Consider the following 12,992-nt stretch of genomic DNA (forward strand, 5'->3'; position numbering starts at 1 on the left):
TGCCAACAAATAGAGGAGTGAAACCTCCAACTGAGAAGAACCAACATAACCTCCAACATCAAAAACATCATAGAAGATGCGAGTGAACTCCGTTTTCGATGAACTCGAGCTTGTCACCAAGATGATCATAAGCTCCAAAACTCACAAAGAGAAGAACCAAACAAGAACCAATAATATAGTAAGAAGAGGCAGGGGAGATATGCCAACAAATAGAGGAGTGAAACCTCCAACTGAGAAGAACCGACATAACCTCCAACATCGAAAACATCATAGAAGATGCGAGTGAACTCCATTTTCGATGAACTCAAGCTTGTCACCAAGATGACCATAATCTCCAAAACTCTCAAATAGAAGAACCAAACAAGAACCAATAATATAGTAAGAAGAGGCAGGGGAGGTATGCCGACAAATAGAGGAGTGAAACCTCCAACTGAGAAGAACCGGCATAACCTCCAACATCGAAAACATCATAGAAGATGCGAGTGAACTCCGTTTTCGACGAACTCGAGCATGTCACCAAGATGACCATAAGCTCCAAAACTCGCAAAGAGAAGAACCATAGAAGAACCAATAATATAGTAAGAAGACGCATGGGAGGTATGCCAACAAATAGAGGAGTGAAACCTCCAACTGAGAAGAACCAACATAACCACCAACATTGAAAACATCATTGAAGATGCGAGTGAACTCCGTTTTCGATGAACTCGAGCTTGTCACCAAGATGATCATAAGCTCCAAAACTCACAAAGAGAAGAACCAAACAAGAACCAATAATATAGTAAGAAGAGGCAGGGGAGATATGCCAACAAATAGAGGAGTGAAACCTCCAACTGAGAAGAACCGACATAACCTCGAACATCGAAAACATCATAGAAGATGCGAGTGAACTCCGGTTTCAATGAACTCGTGCTTGTCACCAAGATGACCATAAGCTCCAAAACTCACAAAGAGAAGAACCAAACAATAACCGATAATATAGTATGAAGAGGCATGGGAGGTATGCCAACAAATAGAGGAGTGAAACCTCCAACTGAGAAGAACCGGCATAACCTCCAACATCGAAAACATCATTGAAGATGCGAGTGAACTCCGTTTTCGATGAACTCGAGCTTGTCACCAAGATGACCATAAGCTCCAAAACTCACAAAGAGAAGAACCAAACAAGAACCGATAATATAGTAAGAAGAGGCAGGGGAGGTATGCCAACAAATAGAGGAGTGCAACCTCCAACTGAGAAGAACCGGCATAACCTCCAACATCGAAAACATCATAGAAGATGCGAGTGAACTCCGTTTTCGATGAACTCGAGCTTGTCACCAACATGACCATAAGCTCCAATACTCACAAAGAGAAGAACCAAACAAGAACCAGTAATATAGTAAGACGAGGCAGGGCAGGTATGCCAACAAATACAGGAGTGAAACCTCCAACCGAGAAGAACCGGCATAACCTCCAACATCGAAAACATCATAGAAGATGTGAGTGAACTCCGTTTCGATGAACCCGAGCTTGTCACCAAGATGACCATAATCTCCAAAACTCACAAAGAGAAGAACCAAACAAGAACCGATAATATAGTAAGAAGGGGCATGGGAGGTATGCCAACAAATAGAGGAGCGAAACCTCCAACTGAGAAGAACCGGCATAACCTCCAACATCAAAAACATCATAGAAGATGCGAGTGAACTCCATTTTCGATGAACTCAAGCTTGTCACCAAGATGACCATAAGCTCCAAAACTCACAAAGAGAAGAACCAAACAAGAACCAATAATATAGTAAGAAGAGGCAGGGGAGGTATGCCGACAAATAGAGGAGTGAAACCTCCAACTGAGAAGAACCGGCATAACCTCCAACATCGAAAACATCATAGAAGATGCGAGTGAACTCCGTTTTCGATGAACTCGAGCTTGTCACCAAGATGACCATAAGCTCCAAAACTCACAAAGAGAAGAACCAAACAAGAACCGGTAATAAAGTAAGAAGAGGCAGGGGAGGTATGCCAACAAATACTGGAGTGAAACCTCCAACCGAGAAGAACCGGCATAACCTCCAACATCGAAAACATCATAGAAGATGTGAGTGAACTCCGTTTCGATGAACTCGAGCTTGTCACCAAGATGACCATAATCTCCAAAACACACAAAGAGAAGAACCAAACAAGAACCGATGATATAGTAAGAAGGGGCATGGGAGGTATGCCAACAAATAGAGGAGCGAAACCTCCAACTAAGAAGAACCGGCATAACCTCCAACATCGAAAACATCATAAAAGATGCGAGTGAACTCCGTTTTCGATGAACTCGAGCTTGTCACCTTGATGACCATAAGCTCCAAAACTCACATAGAGAAGAACCAAACAAGAACCGATAATATAGTAAGAAGAGGCAGGGGAGGTATGCCAACAAATAGAGGAGTGAAACCTCCAACTAAGAAGAACCGGCATAACCTCCAACATCGAAAACATCATAGAAGATGCGAGTGAACTCCGTTTTCGATGAACTTGAGCTTGTCCCCAAGATGACCTTAAGCTCCAAAACTCACAAAGAGAAGAACCAAACAAGAACCAATAATATAGTAAGAATAGGCAGGGGAGGTATGCCGACAAATACAGGAGTGAAACTTCCAACCGAGAAGAACCGGCATAACCTCCAACATCGAATACATCATAAAAGATGCGAGTGAACTCCGTTTTTGATGAACTCAAGCTTGTCACCAACATGACCATAAGCTACAAAACTCACAAAGAGAAGAACCAAACAAGAAACAATAATATAGTAAGAAGAGGCAGGGGAGGTATGCCAACAAATAGAGGAGTGAAACCTCCAACTAAGAAGAACCGGCATAACCTCCAACATCGAAAACATCATAGAAGATGCGAGTGAACTCCATTTTCGATGAACTCAAGCTTGTCACCAAGATGACCATAAGCTCCAAAACTCACAAATAGAAGAACCAAACAAGAACCAATAATATAGTAAGAAGAGGCAGGGGAGGTATGCCGACAAATAGAGGAGTGAAACCTCCAACTAAGAAGAACCGGGATAACCTCCAACATCGAAAACATCATAGAAGATGCGAGTGAACTCCATTTTCGACGAACTCGAGCATGTCACCAAGATGACCATAAGCTCCAAAACTCACAAAGAGAAGAACCATAGAAGAACCAATAATATAGTAAGAAGAGGCATGGGAGGTATGCCAACAAATAGAGGAGTGAAACCTCCAACTGAGAAGAACCAACATAACCTCCAACATCGAAAACATCATAGAAGATGCCAGTGAACTCCGTTTTCGATGAACTCGAGCTTGTCACCAAGATGATCATAAGCTCCAAAACTCACAAAGAGAAGAACCAAACAAGAACCAATAATATAGTAAGAAGAGGCAGGGGAGATATGCCAACAAATAGAGGAGTGAAACCTCCAACTGAGAAGAACCGACATAACCTCCAACATCGAAAACATCATAGAAGATGCGAGTGAACTCCGGTTTCAATGAACTCGAGCTTGTCACCAAGATGACCATAAGCTCCAAAACTCACAAAGAGAAGAACCAAACAAGAACCGATAATATAGTAAGAAGAGGCAGGGGAGGTATGCCAACAAATAGAGGAGTGCAACCTCCAACTGAGAAGAACCGGCATAACCTCGAACATCGAAAACATCATAGAAGATGCGAGTGAACTCCGTTTTCGATGAACTCGAGCTTGTCACCAAGATGACCATAAGCTCCAATACTCACAAAGAGAAGAACCAAACAAGAACCAGTAATATAGTAAGAAGAGGCAGGGGAGGTATGCCAACAAATACAAGAGTGAAACCTCCAACCGAGAAGAACCGGCATAACCTCCAACATCGAAAACATCATAGAAGATGTGAGTGAACTCCGTTTCGATGAACCCGAGCTTGTCACCAAGATGACCATAATCTCCAAAACTCACAAAGAGAAGAACCAAAGAAGAACCGATAATATAGTAAGAAGGGGCATGGGAGGTATGCCAACAAATAGAGGAGCGAAACCTCCAACTGAGAAGAACCGGCATAACCTCCAACATCAAAAACATCATAGAAGATGCGAGTGAACTCCATTTTCGATGAACTCAAGCTTGTCACCAAGATGACCATAAGCTCCAAAACTCACAAACAGAAGAACCAAACAAGAACCCATAATATAGTAAGAAGAGGCAGGGGAGGTATGCCAACAAATAGAGGAGTGAAACCTCCAACTGAGAAGAACCGGCATAACCTCCAACATCGAAAACATCATAGAAGATGCGAGTGAACTCCGTTTTCGATGAACTCGAGCTTGTCACCAAGATGACCATAAGCTCCAATACTCACAAAGATAAGAACCAAACAAGAACCGATAATATAGTAAGAAGAGGCACGGGAGGTATGCCAACAAATACAGGAGTGAAACCTCCAACCGAGAAGAACCGGCATAACCTCCAACATCGAAAACATCATAGAAGATGTGAGTGAACTCCGTTTCGATGAACTCGAGCTTGTCACCAAGATGACCATAATCTCCAAAACTCACAAAGAGAAGAACCAAACAAGAACCGATAATATAGTAAGAAGGGGCATGGGAGGTATGCCAACAAATAGAGGAGCGAAACCTCCAACTGAGAAGAACCGGCATAACCTCCAACATAAAAAACATCATAGAAGATGCGAGTGAACTCCATTTTCGATGAACTCAAGCTTGTCACCAAGATGACCATAAGCTCCAAAACTCACAAATAGGAGAACCAAACAAGAACCAATAATATAGTAAGAAGAGGCAGGGGAGGTATGCCGACAAATAGAGGAGTGAAACCTCCAACTGAGAAGAACCGGCATAACCTCCAACATCGAAAACATCATAGAAGATGCGAGTGAACTCCGTTTTCGATGAACTCGAGCTTGTCACCAAGATGACCATAAACTCCAAAACTCACAAAGAGAAGAACCAAACAAGAACCGGTAATATAGTAAGAAGAGGCAGGGGAGGTATGCCAACAAATACAGGAGTGAAACCTCCAACCGAGAAGAACCGGCATACCCTCCAACATCGAAAACATCATAGAAGATGTGAGTGAACTCCGTTTCGATGAACTCGAGCTTGTCACCAACATGACCATAATCTCCAAAACACACAAGGAGAAGAACCAAACAAGAACCGATAATATAGTAAGAAGGGGCATGGGAGGTATGCCAACAAATAGAGGAGCGAAACCTCCAACTGAGAAGAACCGGCATAACCTCCAACATCAAAAACATCATAGAAGATGCGAGTGAACTCCATTTTCGATGAACTCAAGCTTGTCACCAAGATGACCATAAGCTCCAAAACTCACAAACAGAAGAACCAAACAAGAACCGATAATATAGTAAGAAGAGGCAGGGGAGGTATGCCAACAAATAGAGGAGTGAAACCTCCAACTGAGAAGAACCGGCATAACCTCCAACATCGAAAACATCATAGAAGATGCGAGTGAACTCCGTTTTCGATGAACTCGAGCTTGTCACCAAGATGACCATAAGCTCCAATACTCACAAAGATAAGAACCAAACAAGAACCGATAATATAGTAAGAAGAGGCACGGGAGGTATGCCAACAAATACAGGAGTGAAACCTCCAACCGAGAAGAACCGGCATAACCTCCAACATCGAAAACATCATAGAAGATGTGAGTGAACTCCGTTTCGATGAACTCGAGCTTGTCACCAAGATGACCATAATCTCCAAAACTCACAAAGAGAAGAACCAAACAAGAACCGATAATATAGTAAGAAGGGGCATGGGAGGTATGCCAACAAATAGAGGAGCGAAACCTCCAACTGAGAAGAACCGGCATAACCTCCAACATAAAAAACATCATAGAAGATGCGAGTGAACTCCATTTTCGATGAACTCAAGCTTGTCACCAAGATGACCATAAGCTCCAAAACTCACAAATAGGAGAACCAAACAAGAACCAATAATATAGTAAGAAGAGGCAGGGGAGGTATGCCGACAAATAGAGGAGTGAAACCTCCAACTGAGAAGAACCGGCATAACCTCCAACATCGAAAACATCATAGAAGATGCGAGTGAACTCCGTTTTCGATGAACTCGAGCTTGTCACCAAGATGACCATAAACTCCAAAACTCACAAAGAGAAGAACCAAACAAGAACCGGTAATATAGTAAGAAGAGGCAGGGGAGGTATGCCAACAAATACAGGAGTGAAACCTCCAACCGAGAAGAACCGGCATACCCTCCAACATTGAAAACATCATAGAAGATGTGAGTGAACTCCGTTTCGATGAACTCGAGCTTGTCACCAACATGACCATAATCTCCAAAACACACAAAGAGAAGAACCAAACAAGAACCGATAATATAGTAAGAAGGGGCATGGGAGGTATGCCAACAAATAGAGGAGCGAAACCTCCAACTGAGAAGAACCGACATAACCTCCAACATCGAAAACATCATAGAAGATGGGAGTGAACTCCGTTTTCGATGAACTCGAGCTTGTCACCAAGATGATCATAAGCTCCAAAACTCACAAAGAGAAGAACCAAACAAGAACCAATAATATAGTAAGAAGAGGCAGGGGAGATATGCCAACAAATAGAGGAGTGAAACCTCCAACTGAGAAGAACCGACATAACCTCCAACATCGAAAACATCATAGAAGATGCGAGTGAACTCCATTTTCGATGAACTCAAGCTTGTCACCAAGATGACCATAAGCTCCAAAACTCACAAAGAGAAGAACCAAACAAGAACCAATAATATAGTAAGAAGAGGCAGGGGAGGTATGCCAACAAATAGAGGAGTGAAGCCTCCAACTGAGAAGAACCGGCATAACCTCCAACATCGAAAACATCATAGAAGATGCGAGTGAACTCCGTTTTCGATGAACTCGAGCTTGTCACCAAGATGACCATAAGCTCCAATACTCACAAAGAGAAGAACCAAACAAGAACCGGTAATATAGTAAGAAGAGGCAGGGGAGGTATGCCAACAAATACAGGAGTGAAACCTCCAACCGAGAAGAACCGACATAACCTCCAACATCAAAAACATCATAGAAGATGTGAGTGAACTCCGTTTCGATGAACTCGAGCTTGTCACCAAGATGACCATAATCTCCAAAACTCATAAAGAGAAGAACCAAACAAGAACCGATAATATAGTAAGAAGGGGCATGGGAGGTATGCCAACAAATAGAGGAGCGAAACCTCCAACTGAGAAGAACCGACATAACCTCCAACATCGAAAACATCATAGAAGATTTGAGTGAACTCCGTTTTCGATGAACTCGAGCTTGTCACCAAGATGATCGTAAGCTACAAAACTCACAAAGAGAAGAACCAAACAAGAACCAATAATATAGTAAGAAGAGGCAGGGGAGATATGCCAACAAATAGAGGAGTGAAACCTCCAACTGAGAAGAACCGACATAACCTCCAACATCGAAAACATCATAGAAGATGCGAGTGAACTCCGTTTTCAATGAACTCGAGCTTGTCACCAAGATGACCATAAGCTCCAAAACTCACAAAGAGAAGAACCAAACAATAACCGATAATATAGTAAGAAGAGGCAGGGGAGGTATGCCAACAAATAGAGGAGTGAAACCTCCAACTGAGAAGAACCGACATAACCTCCAACATCGAAAACATCATCGAAGATGCGAGTGAACTCCGTTTTCGAGGTACTCGAGCTTGTCACCAAGATGACCATAAGCTCCAAAACTCACAAAGAGAAGAACCAAACAAGAACCGGTAATATAGTAAGAAGAGGCAGGGGAGGTATGCCAACAAATAGAGGAGTGAAACCTCCAACTGAGAAGAACCGGCATAACCTCCAACATCGAAAACATCACAGAAGATGCGAGTGAACTCCGTTTTCGATGAACTCGAGCTTGTCACCAACATGACCATAAGCTCCAATACTCACAAAGAGAAGAACCAAACAAGAACCGGCAATATAGTAAGAAGAGGCAGGGGAGGTATGCCAACAAATACAAGAGTGAAACCTCCAACCGAGAAGAACCGGCATAACCTCCAACATCGAAAACATCATAGAAGATGTGAGTGAACTCCGTTTCGATGAACTCGAGCTTGTCTCCAAGATGACCATAATCTCCAAAACACACAAAGAGAAGAACCAAACAAGAACCGATAATATAGTAAGAAGGGGCATGGGAGGTATGCCAACAAATAGAGGAGCGAAACCTCCAACTGAGAAGAACCGACATAACCTCCAACATCGAAAACATCATAGAAGATGCGAGTGAACTCCGTTTTCGATGAACTCGAGCTTGTCACCAAGATGATCATAAGCTCCAAAACTCACAAAGAGAAGAACCAAACAAGAACCAATAATATAGTAAGAAGAGGCAGGGGAGATATGCCAACAAATAGAGGAGTGAAACCTCCAACTGAGAAGAACCGACATAACCTCCAACATCGAGAACATCATAGAAGATGCGAGTGAACTCCGTTTTCAATGAACTCGAGCTTGTCACCAAGATGACCATAAGCTCCAAAACTCACAAAGAGAAGAACCAAACAATAACCGATAATATAGTAAGAAGAGGCAGGGGAGGTATGCCAACAAATAGAGGAGTGAAAGCTCCAACTGAGAAGAACCGGCATAACCTCCAACATCGAAAACATCATAGAAGATGCGAGTGAACTCCGTTTTCGATGAACTCGAGCTTGTCACCAAGATGACCATAAGCTCCAAAACTCACAAAGAGAAGAACCAAACAAGAACCGGTAATATACTAAGAAGAGGCAGGGGAGGTATGCCAACAAATAGAGGAGTGAAACCTCCAACTGAGAAGAACCGGCATAACCTCCAACATAGAAAACATCATAGAAGATGCGAGTGAACTCCGTTTTCGATGAACTCGAGCTTGTCACCAAGATGACCATAAGCTCCAATACTCACAAAGAGAAGAACCAAACAACAACCGGTAATATAGTAAGAAGAGGCAGGGGAGGTATGCCAACAAATACAGGAGTGAAACCTCCAACCGAGAAGAACCGGCATAACCTCCAACATCGAAAACATCATAGAAGATGTGAGTGAACTCCGTTTCGATGAACTCGAGCTTGTCACCAAGATGACCATAATCTCCAAAACTCACAAAGAGAAGAACCAAACAAGAACCGATAATATAGTAAGAAGGGGCATGGGAGGTATGCCAACAAATAGAGGAGCGAAACCTCCAACTGAGAAGAACCGGCATAACCTCCAACATCGAAAACATCATAGAAGATGCGAGTGAACTCCATTTTCGATGAACTCAAGCTTGTCACCAAGATGACCATAAGCTCCAAAACTCACAAAGAGAAGAACCAAACAAGAACCAATGATATAGTAAGAAGAGGCAGGGGAGGTATGCCGAGAAATAGAGGAGTGAAACCTCCAACTGAGAAGAACCGGCATAACCTCCAACATCGAAAACATCATAGAAGATGCGAGTGAACTCCGTTTTCGATGAACTCGAGCTTGTCACCAAGATGACCATAAGCTCCAAAACTCACAAAGAGAAGAACCAAACAAGAACCGGTAATATAGTAAGAAGAGGCAGGGGAGGTATGCCAACAAATACAGAAGTGAAACCTCCAACTGAGAAGAACCGGCATAACCTCCAACATCGAAGACATCATAGAAGATGTGAGTGAACTCCGTTTTGATGAACTCGAGCTTGTCACCAAGATGACCATAATCTCGAAAACTCACAAAGAGAAGAACCAAACAAGAACCGATAATATAGTAAGAAGGGGCATGGGAGGTATGCCAACAAATAGAGGAGCGAAACCTCCAACTGAGAAGAACCGGCATAACCTCCAACATCGAAAACATCATAGAAGATGTGAGTGAACTCCATTTTCGATGAACTCAAGCTTGTCACCAAGATGACCATAAGCTCCAAAACTCACAAATAGAAGAACCAAACAAGAACCAATAATATAGTAAGAAGAGGCAGGGGAGGTATGCCGACAAATAGAGGAGTGAAACCTCCAACTGAGAAGAACCGGCATAACCTCCAACATCGAAAACATCATAGAAGATGCGAGTGAACTCCGTTTTCGACGAACTCGAGCATGTCACCAAGATGACCATAAGCTCCAAAACTCACAAAGAGAAGAACCATAGAAGAACCAATAATATAGTAAGAAGAGGCATGGGAGGTATGCCAACAAATAGAGGAGTGAAACCTCCAACTGAGAAGAACCAAGATAACCTCCAACATCGAAAACATCATAGAAGATGCGAGTGAACTCCGTTTTCGATGAAGTCAAGCTTGTCACCAAGATGACCATAAGCTCCAAAACTCACAAAGAGAAGAACCAAACAAGAACCAATAATATAGTAAGAAGAGGCAGGGGAGGTATGCCAACAAATAGAGGAGCGAAACCTCCAACTGAGAAGAACCGGCATAACCTCCAACATCGAAAACATCATAGAAGATGCGAGTGAACTCCATTTTCGATGAACTCAAGCTTGTCACCAAGATGACCATCAGCTCCAAAACTCACAAAGAGAAGAAACAAACAAGAACCAATAATATAGTAAGCAGTGGCAGGGGAGGTATGCCGACAAATAGAGGAGTGAAACCTCCAACCGAGAAGAACCGGCATAACCTCCAACATCGAAAACATCATCGAAGATGCGAGTGAACTCCGTTTTCGATGAACTCGAGCATGTCACCAAGATGACCATAAGCTCCAAAACTCACAAAGAGAAGAACCATAGAAGAACCAATAATATAGTAAGAAGAGGCAGGGGAGGTATGCCAACAAATAGAGGAGTGAAACCTCCAACTGAGAAGAACCGGCTTAACCTCCAACATCGAAAACATCATAGAAGATGCGAGTGAACTCCGTTTTCGACGAACTCGAGCTTGTCACCAAGATGACCATAAGCTCCAAAACTCACATAGAGAAGAACCAAACAAGAACCGATAATATAGTAAGAAGAGGAATGGGAGGTATGCCAACAAATAGAGGAGTGAAACCTCCAACTGAGAAGAACCGACATAACCTCCAACATCGAAAACATCATCGAAGATGCAAGTGAACTCCGTTTTCGATGAACTCGAGCTTGTCACAAAGATGACCATAAGCTCCAAACCTCACAAAGAGAAGAACCAAACAAGAACCGATAATATAGTAAGAAGAGGCAGGGGAGGTATGCCAACAAACAGAGGAGTGAAACCTCCAACTGAGAAGAACCGGCATAACCTCCAACATCGAAAACATCATAGAAGATGCGAGTGAACTCCGTTTTCGATGAACTCGAGGTTGTCACCAAGATGACCATAAGCTCCAAACCTCACAAAGAGAAGAACCAATAATATAGTAAGAAGAGGCAGGGGAGGTATGCCAACAAATAGAGGAGTGAAACCTCCAACTGAGAAGAACCGGCATAACCTCCAACATCGAAAACATCATAGAAGATGCGAGTGAACTCCGTTTTTGATGAACTCGAGCTTGTCACCAAGATGACCATAAGCTCCAAAACTCACAAAGCGAAGAACCAAACAAGAACCAATAATATAGTAAGAAGAGGCAGGGGAGGTATGCCAACAAATAGAGGAGTGAAACCTCCAACTGAGAAGAACCGGCATAACCTCCAACATCGAAAACATCATAGAAGATGCGAGTGAACTCCGTTTTCGACGAACTCGAGCTTGTCACCAAGATGACCATAAGCTCCAAAACTCACAAAGAGAAGAACCAAACAAGAACCAATAATATAGTAAGAAGAGGCACGGGAGGTATGCCAACAAATAGAGGAGTGAAACCTCCAACTGAGAAGAACCGACATAACCTCCAACATCGAAAACATCATCGAAGATGCAAGTGAACTCCGTTTTCGATGAACTCGAGCTTGTCACAAAGATGACCATAAGCTCCAAACCTCACAAAGAGAAGAACCAAACAAGAACCGATAATATAGTAAGAAGAGGCAGGGGAGGTATGCCAACAAACAGAGGAGTGAAACCTCCAACTGAGAAGAACCGGCATAACCTCCAACATCGAAAACATCATAGAAGATGCGAGTGAACTCCGTTTTCGATGAACTCGAGGTTGTCACCAAGATGACCATAAGCTCCAAACCTCACAAAGAGAAGAACCAATAATATAGTAAGAAGAGGCAGGGGAGGTATGCCAACAAATAGAGGAGTGAAACCTCCAACTGAGAAGAACCGGCATAACCTCCAACATCGAAAACATCATAGAAGATGCGAGTGAACTCCGTTTTTGATGAACTCGAGCTTGTCACCAAGATGACCATAAGCTCCAAAACTCACAAAGCGAAGAACCAAACAAGAACCAATAATATAGTAAGAAGAGGCAGGGGAGGTATGCCAACAAATAGAGGAGTGAAACCTCCAACTGAGAAGAACCGGCATAACCTCCAACATCGAAAACATCATAGAAGATGCGAGTGAACTCCGTTTTCAATGAACTGGAGCTTGTCACCAAGATGACCGTAAGCTCCAAAACTCACAAAGAGAAGCAATCAAGACCCAATAATATAGTAAGAAGAGGCAGGGGAGGTATGCCAACAAATAGAGGAGTGAAACCTCCAGCTGAGAAGAACCGGCTTAACCTCCAACATCGAAAACATCATAGAAGATGCGAGTGAACTCCGTTTTCGACGAACTCGAGCTTGTCACCAAGATGACCATAAGCTCCAAAACTCACAAAGAGAAGAACCAAACAAGAACCAATAATATAGTAAGAAGAGGCACGGGAGGTATGCCAACAAATAGAGGAGTGAAACCTCCAACTGAGAAGAACCGACATAACCTCCAACATCGAAAACATCATCGAAGATGCAAGTGAACTCCGTTTTCGATGAACTCGAGCTTGTCACAAAGATGACCATAAGCTCCAAACCTCACAAAGAGAAGAACCAAACAAGAACCGATAATATAGTAAGAAGAGGCAGGGGAGGTATGCCAACAAACAGAGGAGTGAAACCTCC

Source organism: Triticum urartu, chromosome 4A, assembly GCF_056163025.1.
Source record: "Triticum urartu cultivar PI428250 chromosome 4A, HENAU_Tu73, whole genome shotgun sequence".
Taxonomy (NCBI): Eukaryota; Viridiplantae; Streptophyta; class Magnoliopsida; order Poales; family Poaceae; genus Triticum; species Triticum urartu.